Source organism: Anolis sagrei, chromosome 3 (genome assembly GCF_037176765.1).
Source record: "Anolis sagrei isolate rAnoSag1 chromosome 3, rAnoSag1.mat, whole genome shotgun sequence".
Lineage (NCBI taxonomy): Eukaryota > Metazoa > Chordata > Lepidosauria > Squamata > Dactyloidae > Anolis > Anolis sagrei.
In genome coordinates this window covers 260914192-260930109 of record NC_090023.1, presented here as the reverse complement: position 1 = coordinate 260930109, position 15918 = coordinate 260914192, and the positions used below count along the sequence as shown (strand labels likewise).

General features: G+C 44.3%; 1 pseudogene; it reads right to left on the bottom strand.

Annotated features, from left to right (window-relative positions):
- Positions 1-564: 564 nt before the first annotated feature.
- Positions 565-5795, bottom strand: LOC137096545 (catechol O-methyltransferase domain-containing protein 1 pseudogene; annotated as a pseudogene).
- Between the last annotated feature and the right edge of the window lie 10123 nt (positions 5796-15918).

Here is a 15918-nt window from a genome sequence, read left to right as displayed (position 1 = left end):
TGTGGGCTTATTTTCATGGACATCTGGTTGACTAGCTAATGTTGGACTGGAAAAATTGTTGGCTGGATCTAATTGTATGTATCTTCTTCTAATACTTTACAGATGAAAAATGCAATATCAGCATGTGGTCCAGATGCCAAAAGACATTGATGAGAAGGAATACATTAAGTAGGAGAGGCCACAGCAGTTTGCTTTTGGCTGAGTCTACTGGGAAAGGCAAGACTCTATCCTTTCCTTTCTGCTCCCTGCTTCTAATTGAGTGGATGGATTGGCTTCAGTTTATTCAACATAAACAATGAGGACAAGTTACCTGGCCGAACGTATCTCCCTCTACGAACCCCCAAGAACATTAAGGTCATCTGGGGAGGCCCTGCTCTTGGTCTCACCACCATCACAGTCACATTTGGTAGAAATGAGAGACAGGGTCTTCTTGATGGTGGCCCCTCGGCTGTGGCATTCCCTCCCTAATGAGATCAGATCTGCCCCCTCCCTCATGACCTTCTGAAAGAAGCTCAAATTATGGGATCAAGCTTTTGCAGAATAAATTGCTTTAATGGACTGTTTTTAGGTGATGGCAATGGATTGATCTGGAAGATGACAAGAAGTGTTTTAATGTATTTATAATTGTTTTAATGTATGCTAAATGTATATAATGCTTTGTTTTTATTGTTCGGTGTCAAATGGTGCCTGTTGGTAGCTGTCCTGAGTTCCTCTTTGGAGGTGAGAAGGACAGGATAGAAATGCTCCTAATAAATGAATAAATACAGAAGTTTCTTGGAGAGATGAAGACAGCCCTTTGTCAATTAGGCCCATGTCCATCCAAGCTAATTGAAGCTGCCAGAGAAGATCTGGCCATTTGGGTGGCTGAGGTTGTCAATAGTTCTGGGAAAGAGGACTATGTTCCAACCTCTTCAAATGAAGTAATTGTAAGGCCATTGTTAAAAAATAAAAAACTTCAATGAATGTTTTGGATACAAATTTTCTGCTTCTTGTCAAGACTGGATGGCCCATAAGGTCTCTTCCAACTCTACGATTCAACGATTCTATGCTACCTCTCTAGGTAACTACCAGCCAGTTTTGCATCTTCCCTTTCTAAGTAAGGTTCTAGAGTAAGTAGTAGCAACCCAATTCCAGAAACATATTACATGGACACATTCCAGTCTGGGTTCACAACAGCCTTGGGCTTGTTCCTAAATATTTCAGTGTCAATGAGTTTGATTTCCTTAACAATTGCAGTTCATCAGCCATGAACATTTGTTTCCAATCTCTGAGGAAATCTCATTGTTTCTTTGGTTTATACCTGGCCTTCATGCTGCCCTTCCTTCCCTTGAGCTCAGTTTTCGAATAACGTAACACAAGGGAACCAGCTCTTCCTTTATTCTGGGATGCTCTTGTGGAACAGTTTTTTCCCTCTAGGGAAGTCAATCTTTACACCCTTCATCCTTGAAGACATTAATGAAGAATTTCTATACTATTATCTTTGCTGTTTGAGAACAAGACGTTCCCAATGGTTATTTGCCTTTCAAGAGGTATTTGCCTGTGCAAGTCAATACAATGACTGAGATTCTCCATTATGTTTGTGTAATGTAAGTCTACATTGACATAATTAAATGATGGTTGCACTATATCATCCTTCCACTGAATTCCTAAATGGAAACTGCAGCCAAGAAAATAGACTGATACTAAGACTTGAAAGGGCAGCTAGAAAGGAACTCCAATGTAAATGTATGTCATTGAAAACTAAAGTTAAGATAGTCCATACCGTCATATTTTTCATTGCTGCATATGGACAGTAAAGAAAGCTGATAGAAAAAAAATCAGCTCATTTGGGATGTGGTTCTGGAGAAGAGTTCTAGCTAAAAAGACAAATAACTATGGCTCCAAGTCTCAACTTTCCCTAGAAACAAACAAACAAGGACATCTAATCAGCTCTCAACAAAAGATTGCTCCAGGCACTGCCAGGCAATCAAATGCTAATCAAGGTGGTCAGTTGAAACATTCACACCTAGCTCCAGCAGACAAGAGTCCTTTGTCCCACCCTGGTCATTCCATAGATATATAACCCTTTTTCCTAGTTCCAACAGACCTCACAACCTCTGAGGATGCTTGCCATAGATGCAGGCGAAACGTCAGGAGAAATGCCTCTAGAACATGGCCATGTAGCCTGAAAAAACCCCTACAACAACCCAGTGATTCTGGCCATGAAAGCCTTCGACAATACATTTTCCCTAGAAACCTTGATGACTAAAGTGAGGCTGTTGTACTTTGCCACTTCGAGTCTCTTTGTAGAGAGAAAAAGCAGGATATAAATAAACATAATTATGGTAATTTGGCCATATCATGAGAAGACATAACTCAATGGAAAAGACAATAATGTTTGGTAGAGTAAAAAGAGACAGGAAAAGAGGAAGCCTCCTTCTTTGGAGGCTTTGAAACAGAGGCTGGATGGCCATCTGTCAGGGGTGCTTTGAATGTGATTTTCCTGCTCCCTGGCAGGAGGTTGGACTGAATGGCACACGAGGTCTCCTCTAACTCTATGATTTTATGATTCTAAGACTGTATTACAAAAGGATAGACTTAATCAAGGAATAGAATGACAAACAGCTGGTACAAGTGCTGGAGGAAGCCTGGGGATCTGTGAAATGGTAGGAAGCTACAACAGGGCATGGTCACATATTAGCATAGTGCTTGTAACATGGCAAATCTGTTGGGTTTCATCCCTGGACTGCACATATCTTTTGTGTCATCAGGTTTCCAGACCCCAATGAGTAGCCAGACTAGGAATAGAATTAGGATTAGGCTCAGGGATTCCTAACCCCATGTTCCTATGCATGTTTCCCAAAAAGGCTTTGTCTTTACTCTTTCTCCTTGCCACTGTCTCCTCCCCTTTGAGGATGTAACAATGGAATTCTGTGAAGAAGCTTCTTCTATTTTTTAAAGGTATTATATTGTCCTGGGCTGGCCATGTAGCCATTCGTCATTTTCCACTCTCTTCTGCTTTCCTTTCTACCTATGAGGATGTACATTTTGCCTCTCTCTAGGCAAAATGTAGCTGCATGGATTTTTTACCCTTTTACCTCTTTAGAAGATGAGACTTAGTAAGCTAGTTAACTCCAAAACTTTTTTTTCTGTCAGGAATGGATTTCTTTTACTTCAATAAATATTTTTAACCTATAGTTCTCACTCTGCAGTTCTGTGCCATACTATGAAAAGAAAGTTTATCCTAGCTCGACACATGTAAGTTTCTGCTGGTTATGAATTTTGCTTCTAGTACCCTGCAATATTTAATGTGGAATCAACTCAACAGGGTTATTTTGAGCTCAGATTCCCCAAGAAAATCAAGATTTCCATTTTAGATTTTTTTCCTGGTATTTTTAAGCGATGGCTGAATCTGGTTGAATCTGTGAATGCAGAAAACATGGATACAAAGAGCCAACAACACCTCTTACGGGAAATGAACGAAGATATTTTCTTTCTATCCTTCTTCTCTCCATATCTACCTTTGCAGCCATCAACACAGCCCAGAGCTTTGGCTTAAATGACCTTGGGAGAAACTTGCAGAGAACTAAGTAATACATTTTGAGAAGAACAAAGAAGCTTGTTGGATATCTTGAACTTTTGCCCAGCTTGGAAAAGCTTCTGGTTTTGCAAGTTTTTGAGCTGACACTGCAGGCATTTTCATTAGGTGTGTTTTTATTAACATATTGTTTCTGCCCCCTCCAGCGTGGTTGATTAGGTACCTTATAATGAATTAAAGGAATTAATAAATTGCCACTGATGAAGGCACAAGGGGATTGGAGCCAGCAGAGGGAACGGAGGAATGAAACAGAGCAAACAATTTACGGTAAATAAATACCTTAAAAGAAAATGTTGCCTTGGCAAAAAAAGCAACGTGCATGACTTTTGGGCAGGAGCCTCGGGGCAAGTCTCCAGCTCTCGACTGGATCCACAAATTACCTGGAGTCCCTCCACACCAGGGTGGCATATTTTTGGCAGTGGCCGGGGCCTGTGTAATGGAAAGACTATGCACAGTAAAGGCTTGCCTTCCAAGCGTCATGAAAAGTGGCATGCGTTCATGTGCCTTCACTTGAGTTACCTATAGGCTTGGCTTCAGCTCGTGATCCCTTTGGGTCCCTGCTGTTGTTCTCTCTTTTAAAAATATAATTATCAGTGGCATCTGAAAAACATGTTTCCCATAATGTTCTAGAAGGGAGCCCAGTCCAGAGACCACTTCTAATACCCAGGGCCATTTCTGTAACCCCAGGGTCTCCCAGAGGCTCCATTTTCTATCCTCTTGGAGACATGGAAATCCATTTCACCAGATCATACTTTTTTACCAAGCACACCATCAGACCAAAGTTTGGGAATCACTGATTTATTTACTTGATGGTTTGTAACAAATGTTTCTGGGATTGCTATACTTCCCCATGTGGTAAAGTGCTGAATTGTATGCAACACCTTCCAAGCACTTAGCCCTTGGATCTTTTGGGGGAAAGAATATGAGAGCAAGCCATCCTGGTCCAACTGAGCCTTTAATAGCAACATCTTCCCAAGACTTCTCTGGCTGAGACTGTTAAAGGCCAATCCCAAGATTCCACAGGAGGTAGCCATAGTAGTTAAAGTGTGGTCAAGCTACCTCTTTCTTGGCTTGTTCTATGCATCCGTTTCACTGTTTAGAGGTTGAGATTGAACTCGCAGATTTAATATCAATGGTTGTGTGGACCAACCTGAATGAAGACTTTAAGCCTCACTCAGATTGTGTAAGGAGATATAGTACATCTCCTTTGAAGCTCTTGACTAGCCTATCAGCTATTGGTTCTCTATTATCTTGTGTAACTTTGTGCTCCTATGTGTATTAACATTATGTTACAACCTTGGAGGGAGATGACATGGGGCCCATCCAGACAGGCCCATATCTCAGAACCTGTCTGGGTTTTTATCCGCGGGCATCCAAACGACACCCCTGGTAAAAGATTTTTTTAAAAAATTGGAACAAACTAATAAAACACCTGGTAAGATCTTGCTATTATGTAAGATCGGGGTCTTTGCAGGTGTGGGCTCTGTGTGGATTGGGCCCGGGGACCACGTCAGAAGAATTTACAAGCAAGCTCCATGCCTGGAAGCAGCTTTAGGTAAGTTTTAGGGCCCAAATTTGGGGTTTGGGGGGTGGCAAACCACTATCCAGATTACAGTCGGGATACCATCTGGCCACCTGGGAGGGAAAATGCTGGTTTTGGGGTAGGCTGTGTGAAAATGTGGGTGAAAATGGGTTATTTTTACCCATTTTTGCCAGAAGGTCATCTAGTGTTTGGCTGGCTGGCTTTATCCTGATGTCAGTTTTGTGCTCCACTCCTGCCTCTTTCCACACTGGCTTTCCAAGGTTGGCAGACTCTTCATTTACATCACAGGCAACAACTTTGCCGTCATCTGGTATGACCAAAGCCATGTTTAAAGTATTGTACCCTGTATAAACACCAACTTCAACTATCTTCTTTTCTCTAATCAGCTTTGCCAGGTTGGCCATAAGCTGGGCCTGATCGCGGCTCACCATCATCCTTTTGTCTCGACGCTCCGCGGTAACCATTTTCAGTTTGGCCAGAGCAGGATGCTCCCGTAAGGAATGATCCAGTACATACTGCTGCAACAGATTGGCTGAACCTTAAGGTGTGCCAAAAACAAACCTCGAACGGGATTGTCTGCCTGCGAAGAAGCCCGCGGCAGCGACGACCCCCAGCACCGCCGACCCCACCGCCGCTTCCTTGGAGAGCCCGAAGAAAGGCATTTTGCGGCTGAGGAGAGGCAGCTGGTGCGTGAGAACTCGCTTCCCGGAGGAAGAAGGCGGCAAGGGGGGGTAGGCTGTTTGGGGGTAGGCTGTGTGAAAATGTGGGTGAAAATGGGTTATTTTTACCCATTTTTGCCCACAATTTCCTGCTCTCTGGAAGGACCCATGGCTCCTAGTTATGGGAATAAGAATACCAATGCCCATTAATCATCAGTAAGGAAAAGAGCATCCTCTGAGGCAGTGTTTCTCAAACAGTGTTACTCCAAGTGTTTTGGACTTCAGCGCCCACAATCCTTAACCGCTAGTAAGCTGGCTGGGATTTCTGGGAGCTCAAAGCCAAAACACCCGGAAGAGCAAAGTTAGAGAAACACTGCTCTGGGGTATACAGGAAGGCAGGTCTGGATCTGCCTGGAGACATATGCTTTTACAGTACCCTTATTGGCAAGGGTTGACTTCCAACATGGATAAATTGCTCACCTGGTCACTTCCCTTGTCATTCTATGGTTTCCAGCAACATCAGTATCATCGACCAAGAGGCGGAAAGGTGGATGGCTAGGTCTGGGGCCCATGTGTTATTTTATGGCCAGCCCCATTCAGCTGTAACCAATAAAGTTGTGGCCTTCATTGTTCCAATTATATCTTTGTTGTGTGATATCTTCACAGATGGAGCTGTCTCGCCCTGTGCGCACAATGGCTTGAGATGGATAGATAATAGAGAGATGTAGTTAGTAGAAGCATCATAAAAATAACCTACGATGGAAGTTCATATATCAGTTTAATCTCTGATTAAGGGAGAGGAAGTCATATTATTCCTTCCAGCAGTGTTTAGAGTATAGTGTTGTTTGTATGTGTTTCCCTTAAAGTTGTTTTAAATGCATGGTTTTTTTGTTAATAAAAACAGTAAAACTAGACTAGTAAATACTTGGCTCTTACATGTGGTTTGCACCTGCCTTCTTGTTTGTCCTTTGATGAAAATGGTCCTTTGGTGGATAGCATAAGAAAAGGTGGCATATCCAGCCACAGGCTTATTCAGAGCTTACAGTTGTTATTCACAACAGGAACATGTTAGTCTGTTGCTTTTTCAAGAGTAACAAACTGCTTAGTTCTAGCTATGCACAATATATAGCTTAGGCGATCCCTCATTGTCCAAGTATGGTGGCCTTCCAAGGGTTTTATTTTTCTTGGAAAATGCCTGTGTGAGAGTTTTTAAATATGTGCTCAGCCGATCAACACACGGTCTTCACAGAATGAGGGGCCCAACCAGTGGCATGGTTAACATGACAACAATGGCTTCTCAGATCTGGTGCAGTCAGAGGTGGCCCTAGGTAATTTTCAACGGTAAGCAAACAGTATTTTGTCCCATCCCCCCCCCCCAACCAATCACTGATATATATTTTCTGTTTGTCGTGGGAGTTTTGTGTGCCATATTTGGTTCAATTCCATCATTGGTGGAGTTCAGAATGCTCTTTGATTGTAGGTGAACTATACATCCCAGTAACTACAATTCACATATGTCAAGGTCTATTTCCCCCCAAGAGCACCTCAAGAGTGCCCCTGGGCAAAATCAACTATACGGCAAATGCTTACTTTGCATAATGGGTTGCCAAGGCTTCCCCAGGACTGCTAGGGCTGTTGTGAGCTGAGGGGGCTCTCCTCAAGTGGCGGTCGAGGGGTATTTACAGAGGTGCCTCTGCGCCCTTGGCAAAAAAAAACCTGTACTGCGACCGCTTACTTTACGTAATGGCTGAGCCGCCCCTGGGTGCAGTCTTCTTCTGCCTTCACAGCCATTGTAACATGTACCTTGTTATCTTCCACCTGATCTGCCATTGAGGTCTTGAGGTCTTGAGGTCTTCGGATTGTGCTTGGTCTAGAACCTCCCCTGTGGCCCTACCTGGGAGCACATGACTCCAACAATTATACCTGCAGGTTCATTGGAACACACAAGCCCCTTCACCACAACAAGGTAACAATCCATTGAGAGGGTCATAACATATAAGTAATATATGTTTGTTCATGATATTTTAAGGTTATTTTCAACATGAATGCAACACTGTACTTACACTACCTAAACAAAAAGAACAGCAGCAGCAGCAACAACAATGATGATGTAACACACTACTCAATACCTGCCACTCATGACATGTAAATAATGAGTACTTTTCTGGAAGAAACATTAACAACCTTAGAAATGGAGATGTTACCACTTTGATGGCTGAAAGCGAGGAGGAACTGAGGAGCCTTATAACCAAGATGAAAGAAGAAAGTGTAAAAGCTGGGTTGCAGTGAAACATAAAAAAAAAAACCCAAGATGATGGCAACCAGACTGATTGAAAATTGGCAAATAGAGGGAGAAAATGTGGAGGCAGTGACAGACCTTGTATTTCTAGGCACAAAGATGACTGCAGATGCAGACTGCAGCCAGGAAATCAGAAAACGTTTCCTTCTTGGGAGGAGAGCAAGGACCAATCTCGATAAAATAGTGAAGAGTAGACACATCACACTGGCAACAAAGATCCACATAGTTAAAGCAATGGTATTCCCTGTAGTAGCCTATAGATGCGAGAGCTGGACCCTAAGGAAGGCTGAGGTAAGGAAGATAGACGCCTTTGAACTGTGGTGCTGGAGGAATATTCTGAGAGTGCCTTGGATTGCAAGAAGATTCAACCAGTCCATACTCCAGGAAATAAAGCCCAATGGCTCACTGGAGGGAAGGAAATGAGAGGCAAAGATGAAGTACTTTGGCAATATAATGAGAAGACAGGAAAGCTTGGAGAAGAGAATGATGCTGGGGGAAATGGAAGGGAAAAGGAAGAGGGGCCGACCAAGGGCAAGATGGATGGATAGTATCCTTGAAGTGACTGGCTTGACTTTGAAGGAGCTGGGGGTGGCTATGGCTGATGGGAAGCTCTGGCATGGGCTGGTTTATGAGGTCACGAAGAGTTGGAAGTGACTAAATAAATAAACAGCAATGAGTACTGTGTCATATTATAAGGTTACTTCGCAACACGTAATATTTTCTCTCCTCTGGAATGGCTAAATTAGGTTAAAAGTTGTCCTCATCCCCTTAATCTCCCTAAATGATTGTTTCTGGAATGTTACTCCTAAATGAATATTACTCACAGATTAGTATCCTATAGGCCTGTCGGTTTTAGTTCGTTAATTCGTTATTTCGTAATTAAATCGTTATTTTTACCATTTTCGAAGCGATTTCGAAACACATTTTCAAACCCGGAAGGGTTTAAAAATATCGAAACAGCAGCCCCATATATTTTACGAGCTTCAGCTCGTGTCGTTAATGGGATGGAGGCTGCTGTGCTGACTGAGTGCTGCTGCTGGTGCCTGGGAGCCAATCCGGCGCTCCCAAGCACCCCAGCAGTGCACCGTGGCAGAAGCCGGAGCCCCCCTCCTCCTCCTCCTTCTCCCAGCTGTGTTGCAGGAAGTGCTAGGAGGAGGAGGAGGAAGAGGAGGAGGGGGGCGCAGAAGCCGGGAGCCGGATGGCGCGCGGAGGCTGCTTGTGAACGCGTGCGCGCCATCCAATCGGCTCCGGCTTCTGCGCCCCCCTCCTCCTCCTCCTCCTCCTCCTCCTAGCACTTCCTGCAACACAGCTGGGAAGAGGAGGAGGAGGAGGGGGGCGCAGAAGCCGGAGCCGATTGGATGGCGCGCGCGCGCTCACAAGCGGCCTCCGCGCGCCATCCGGCTCCCGGCTTCTGCGCCCCCCTCCTCCTCCTCCTCCTCCTCCTCCCAGCTGTGTTGCAGGAAGTGCTAGGAGGAGGAGGAGGAGGAGGGGGGCGCAGAAGCCGGAGCCGATTGGATGGCGCGCGCGCGTCTCACAAGCGGCCTCCGCGCGCCATCCGGCTCCCGGCTTCTGCGCCCCCCTCCTCCTCCTCCTCCTCCCAGCTGTGTTGCAGGAAGTGCTAGGAGGAGGAGGAGGAGGAGGAGGAGGGGGGCGCAGAAGCCGGAGCCGATTGGATGGCGCGCGCAGCGCTCACCCGAGGAGGAGGAGGAGGAGGGCGCAGGAGCCGGAGCCGGATGGCACGCGGAGGCCGCTTGTGTGAGTTTTCAGGGCTGTATGTATGACCATGTTCCAGAAGCATTCTCTCCTGACATTTTGCCCACATCTATGGCAGGCATCCTCAGAGGTCTGTTGGAAACTAGGCAAATGGAGAGTTATATCATCTAATATTATCTATGGAATGTCCAGGGTGGGAGAAAGCCATTCAATGCTAATCAAGGTGACCATTACTGCAACATTCACACATAGGCCTGTTTGATCAAGAAAAAATTTGTTTCTAAAATGTTTTGTAAATATTTACGAAATTTCGTAAATAACAAAACATTTTTTTGGAAAGTTTTGTAAATATTTTAAATATCGAAACAAAAAAACACCCCAATTACGAATCGAATTTAGAAACAATTTTTTTCTTGATCAAACAGGCCTAGTATCCTATGAAAGCCTATATGGTGTAGTGGTTTGAATCGTAGTCTATGAATCTGGATGCAGCTCTCATGTTTCACTTGTTGTCAGTGTGACTTGTCCAGCGTTATCCAATGAATTTCCATTGCTGTGTGAAGGGGGGTGCGGTTCCCCCCCTTGTTGTGGCGTGGGGCATGGGCCCTGGATCTGGTTTGGTATCCCCCCTAGTGGAAAGGGGGGACGCCCGGTGGTCCCAGGGGTGCCGAGTTGCGTTTGCCCGATATTGTGCCAGCGGCACCCTGGTGTGTGCGGGATCGGGCAGTATTAGGCTGCCCGATCGTGATCCAGGACCCATGCTTGGCTTCCAACCCTTGTTCCTGTTATCAATAAATGAGTTGTGGCCTTTGTTCATCCCAACATCATGTGTGATTGTACTTCTTGGGTTGGCTGTGGGAGGTGTATTGCACTTGCACATGCAACTGCTAAGGCTTAATGCTATGGAATCCTGTGATCTGTAGTTTGGTGAGGCACCAGGAAACTTTAGCAGAGAAGATTAAAGGTGCAATGAAACCATAATTCCCATCATTTTATAGCATTAAGCCATGCCAGTTAAAGGAGCGTCAAGCTGCATTAATTCTACAGTGTAGATGCACTCCTAGTCCAGCGTGCAAACCACTCCATATGCTGTCTCACTTTGCAGTGAGGCATAAATGGGAAATGGGTCTTGAGCTCAGTGTTTGCGGTCTCTGAGTTATGGACACTGAAGTTACAATTATTTTCTCAGGCGAACACTCTGCCCTGTGGCTTTCTGTAATAGTGTGTTTTCTTCTGGTTGAGGTGTGTGTTGGAACGGGGGGCACAGGATGGAGAGTTGTTAAAAATGAAAAGTGATGCCCTGGACCTTCTCCAGGCTTTCTTTAATTAACCTGAGCGAGCCAGAGCTAAAGTTTGTAAGCCAAGCCAAGCCTCTCCCTCCCCAACTTCTATTATGGAAAAGCCTGCAGTACCTGGCTGTGGTAGTTTAACAACACTTTTATTTCTAGCTCTCAAATAGCAAAGCAGTGAAACAATCCCAGTCTATCATGGTCTTTTCCCCATTAAAGTAAATATAGAATGATCCTTGTATCCACAGGACTGGTTCATGCAGTTGCATTTATCAACCCCTGGCAAAATATGCCCTATCTAGACAATTTCTGTGTTCTCCAGCATAATTCTTTGGAATTTTTGGGCTGGAGGTTCATCATTTCAATAGGGTTCTCTATGTCTTAGGTTTTGCATAGCCACACAAAGTCCAGGAATGTATCCTTAGTGCATACAATATTGTACTGTACTCTTTTCCCTTTTCTCGCTCAGGTTTTAAAATAAGAATTGTAACACAATAAACACTTATTTGAACAAATATATCCTTTTATAATGCTGCTTTCCAATTCTGATAGGAAAGAAGATCTAGTGCAAATTGTACTTATTTCTTGGTGCATCCAAACTGTAAAATGAATGCAATTTGATCCCACTTCAATTGCAATGGACCCATCCTATGGAGAATTGGATGTTTTTAGTCTGTAGAGGGATACAGCCTCACCAAACTACAAATCCCATGATCTCATACCATTGTGCCATAGCAAGAAAGTGGTGTCAAACTGTATTTATTCTACAGTGTAGGTGCACCCTTGGATCTGAGCATTGGAAACGTCAATGCAGCCTCGTGAGATACAGAGATGGGAGAAAGTTGGCAAAGCAGTAGTTCATTGTCAAAGGAGATTTTTAAAAGAGGAAAAGGGAATGGGGAAAGGGAAGAAAGATCCTGCTGACCTCAGCTTCAGCATCCACCAGCTTTCGGGGAAGAACCTGCCCATCTGTGAGGGATGTAGAAAAGTTCAAGCTGCCATCACTCTCCAAACAGCCTCTTTTCTGTGGGCCTGTGGTGGTGGCAGGAAACATTGGCCATTGTTTGCCCAGGGATTGTGGGGGGAACGTTCCACCGACAGCATGGGTCAGCCTGACAGCTTCAAAGTGCCCTGTCTCTCTCGGCGGTTCCAATTGCGCAGCAAACTGCCAAGAACAGCAAAGGTTTTCAAGTGCCCCTCCAGCTCCAGACGGCTTTTAAGTCATAACTCCACTTCCTTGCTTGGGAGCTCAAGTTACCTCTTCTCAGTCCGGAGACCCCTTCTCTCATCCACTACAAGTTGTCCTTGCCTCCCACCAGCAGCTTTTTCTGGTTGATTGCAATTGCCTTGATTGCGAAGGATAATGGACTAGTCTCGTTTTGGCTTCTGTATTTTAGAGGACTTCCATTCCTAACCAACACAGCGACCCCCCCTCCCCCCCACCAGGGAGTCTAGTTAGTTAATGTATTGTCGAAGGCTTTCATGGCCGGAATCACTGGGTTGTTGCAGGTTTTTTCAGGCTATATGGCCATGGTCTAGAGGCATTCTCTCCTGACATTTCGCCTGCATCTATGGCAAGCATCGTCAGAGGTAGTGAGGTCTGTTGGAACTAGGAAAATGGGTTTATATCTGTGGAATGACCAGGGTGAGACAAAGTACTCTTCTCTGCTGGAGCTAGGTGTGAATGTTTCAACTGACCACCTTGATTAGCATACAATGGCCTGACTGTGCCTGGGGCAAATTTTTGTTGAGAGGTAACTTCCTCTCTGTTGTTGTGCTGTTGCAATTTTAGAGTTTTTTTTAATACAGTTAGTTACTTTATGAAGGTGCCATTGAAAGCTTGAACTGCAGACCAAAAAGATAAAAATCCAAGTTTGGAGAAATTAAAAAAAAAATGCCACTACAGTTCCCAAATTCTTCTAGCATCATGGCCATACACAGAGGCGGCCCTAGGTAATTTTCAATGGTAAGCAAACAATATTTGCCCCCCCCCCCCAACCTGATATATATTTTCTGTTCGTCATGGGAGTTCTGTGTGCCATATTTGGTTCAATTCCATCATTAGTGGAGTTCAGAATGCTCTTTGATTTTAGGTGAACTATACATCCCAGTAACTACAACTTGCATATGTCAAGGTCTATTTTCCCCCAAGCGCCTCAAGAGCGCCCCTGGGCAAAATCAACTATACTGCAAATGCTTACTTTGCATAATGGGTTGAGCCGCCCCTGGCCACACGCAACACATAAACTGGACTGAAAAAAATGTACGTTTCAATATTCAGAAATCTCTGGAGTTGCCATATGTATTAGGCTTGTACCTCCATTCATTTCTGATGGCTGGAATCCGGTAGCCCCCCCCCCCCCCAATATCCATTTTCAAACGCCTCCGAAAAATGGTCAGTTAACAGGAAAGCCGTTTTCAGTCCGCAGCCAAAAAAAAGCTGCTAGATCTGCCCATTGGTGACAGTGGGGAACTTAGAGGCTCCCCTTACCACTCTTGGTATCCTTTCCTTTATTCCTTTCAAGGGGGGGCTGGGTTTCAGCAATGGGGTTAAGGAAGCACCCTTCCTGGAACCCTTTCCTTTCTTCCCTTCAAGGGAGCCTGGGTTTCAGTAATAGGGTTAAGGAAGCAAACACAGTTTGCATAAGACACATCATGACATTCTTCTATTCCGATTGGTCCAATAAGCAGGGATCATATGGAAACTCCATGTGAGCAGTATGTAGTAGCCTCATGGTGCCGAATAGGGGAGGAAGAGCCGTGATTGGCTGCCATGTGGTCCCGTAACTGACGAGAAAATGTGATGGCTGGGCCCTTGCCGTTGCAGCCATCTGATCAAGCCGAACAAGCCGGATTAGCCGAATGGAACGGACCACTCTGAATCAGTGCACAAGCCTACTTTCTACTCAGGCATACCATGTTGTTGTTCATTCGTTCAGTCGTCCCCGACTCTTCGTGACCTCATGGACCAGCCCACGCCAGAGCTCCCTGTCGGCCGTCACCACCCCCAGCTCCTTCAAGGTCAGTCCAGTCACTTCAAGGATGCCATCCATCCATCTTGCCCTTGGTCGGCCCCTCTTCCTTTTACCTTCCACTTTCCCCAGCATCATTGTCTTCTCTAGGCTTTGCTGTCTCCTCATGATGTGGCCAAAGTACTTCAACTTTGTCTCTAGTATCTTTCCCTCCAGTGAGCAGTCGGGCTTTATTTCCTGGAGGATGGACTGGTTGGATCTTCTCGCTGTCCAGGGCACTCTCAGAACTTTCCTCCAACACCACAGCTCAAAAGCATCGATCTTCCTTCGCTCAGCCTTCCCTAAGGTCCAGCTCTCACATCCATAGGTTACTACAGGGAATACCGTGGCTTTGACTATGCGGATCTTTGTTGTCAGTGTGATGTCTCTACTCTTTACTATTTTATCGAGATTGGAAATTGCTCTCCTCCCAAGAAGTAAGCGTCTTCTGCAAGCATACCATAGAATGTTGAAAAGAAAGGAATTAAGCTTATCCATGAGTTATTTTTTATGGATTTTTTTAAAAAAAATATGTATATTTTAAAAATAACTCCAACAATAAGAACCAACAAAAAGACATATGATCTGTCCTCAAAATTACTCAGCTATTTTCTTATGCACCTGATGTAATTGGGCTGAAAAATTGCTCAATGTATAATCATCCATTATAGAATTTCTGTGTTAGGGATTGTATTCAGGGTGAGGAAAAACAAAGAGAAAATGAAGCAGGCAGATCTTTCTTATTCCTAGTCCGCATCACTGGCTCAATTATGCAAGACGTCTGCAAACCAAAGGATGTTGGATGACTCAAGAAACTGAGCCAAGGGAACTGTAAGTGTTAAGAAAGGAACATTTCCAAGCTTCTGATACACGTATTACAGGGCAAAATGTAAATTGAAGGGAGATATTTAAACATGCAGGATAAAGAAGAATCCCCACCATCTGATTCTTTGACATTAGTGGCACTTCAATATCCTTCTACTGATGTTATGTATAGTTTTAAAGTACATTGTTATTGAATATGCCATACGCTGCTTTGGGTCCCATTAAGACAGGATATAAATGAATTAAATGAATCATAAATTATAACCTGACCGGCATGACAGATAGTGTTGCCAGATTTTCAAAATAGTAATAAGGGATAGTCGAATTTCATGACACCCCAAATTGACAGTGTTATTAACAAGGTTGTGTTCTGCCGAAATACCAAATGGAAGTATTGATTTCGGTTAACCGAGCCATGTGTCTCTCTATAAAATTAACATATTGTCTACATTCATGAATTAAATGATGAACGCCCCCAAATATGGGATTTTTGGCATCTTGTTTCGTCTCAATAAAAGGAAACGCTTTCCAACCCTCAAACGGGGACATTGCTTACAATGAGCGACACCTGCCAGTGCTGGAAAGTTCAAGCTTTCTGGCTCCCAAATAAAGAATGTTTGTTATAATAAGGCATCCTTGTGATAGAATACATTCACACATTCGTTTTTGGGTAGGACGTTACTTGAAGTGAATGCTTTATTTGTACCAAGTTACTGATTCTGAAGCATGTCGACAGTAACCAAGGGTCATCTGATATGTGAAGATGATACCCAAATGCTTCGGGGATGTTGTCACTGCTTCTTCCCCATAAGAAATGTTGAGCGAAAGACCTTTTCTTTTGTATAAAGGGCTTCCTTCGAGTCTCAAGGCAACGTTTAGATTGTGGGAGTGTGCATGGAGAGATAAATCACTCTGAACAGAAGTGATTTAGTAGGACCCTTGGAGGACACGACTCCATCAGAGATTTATAGAGCTCGAGGACAGAAAGGAACCAGGCTGATT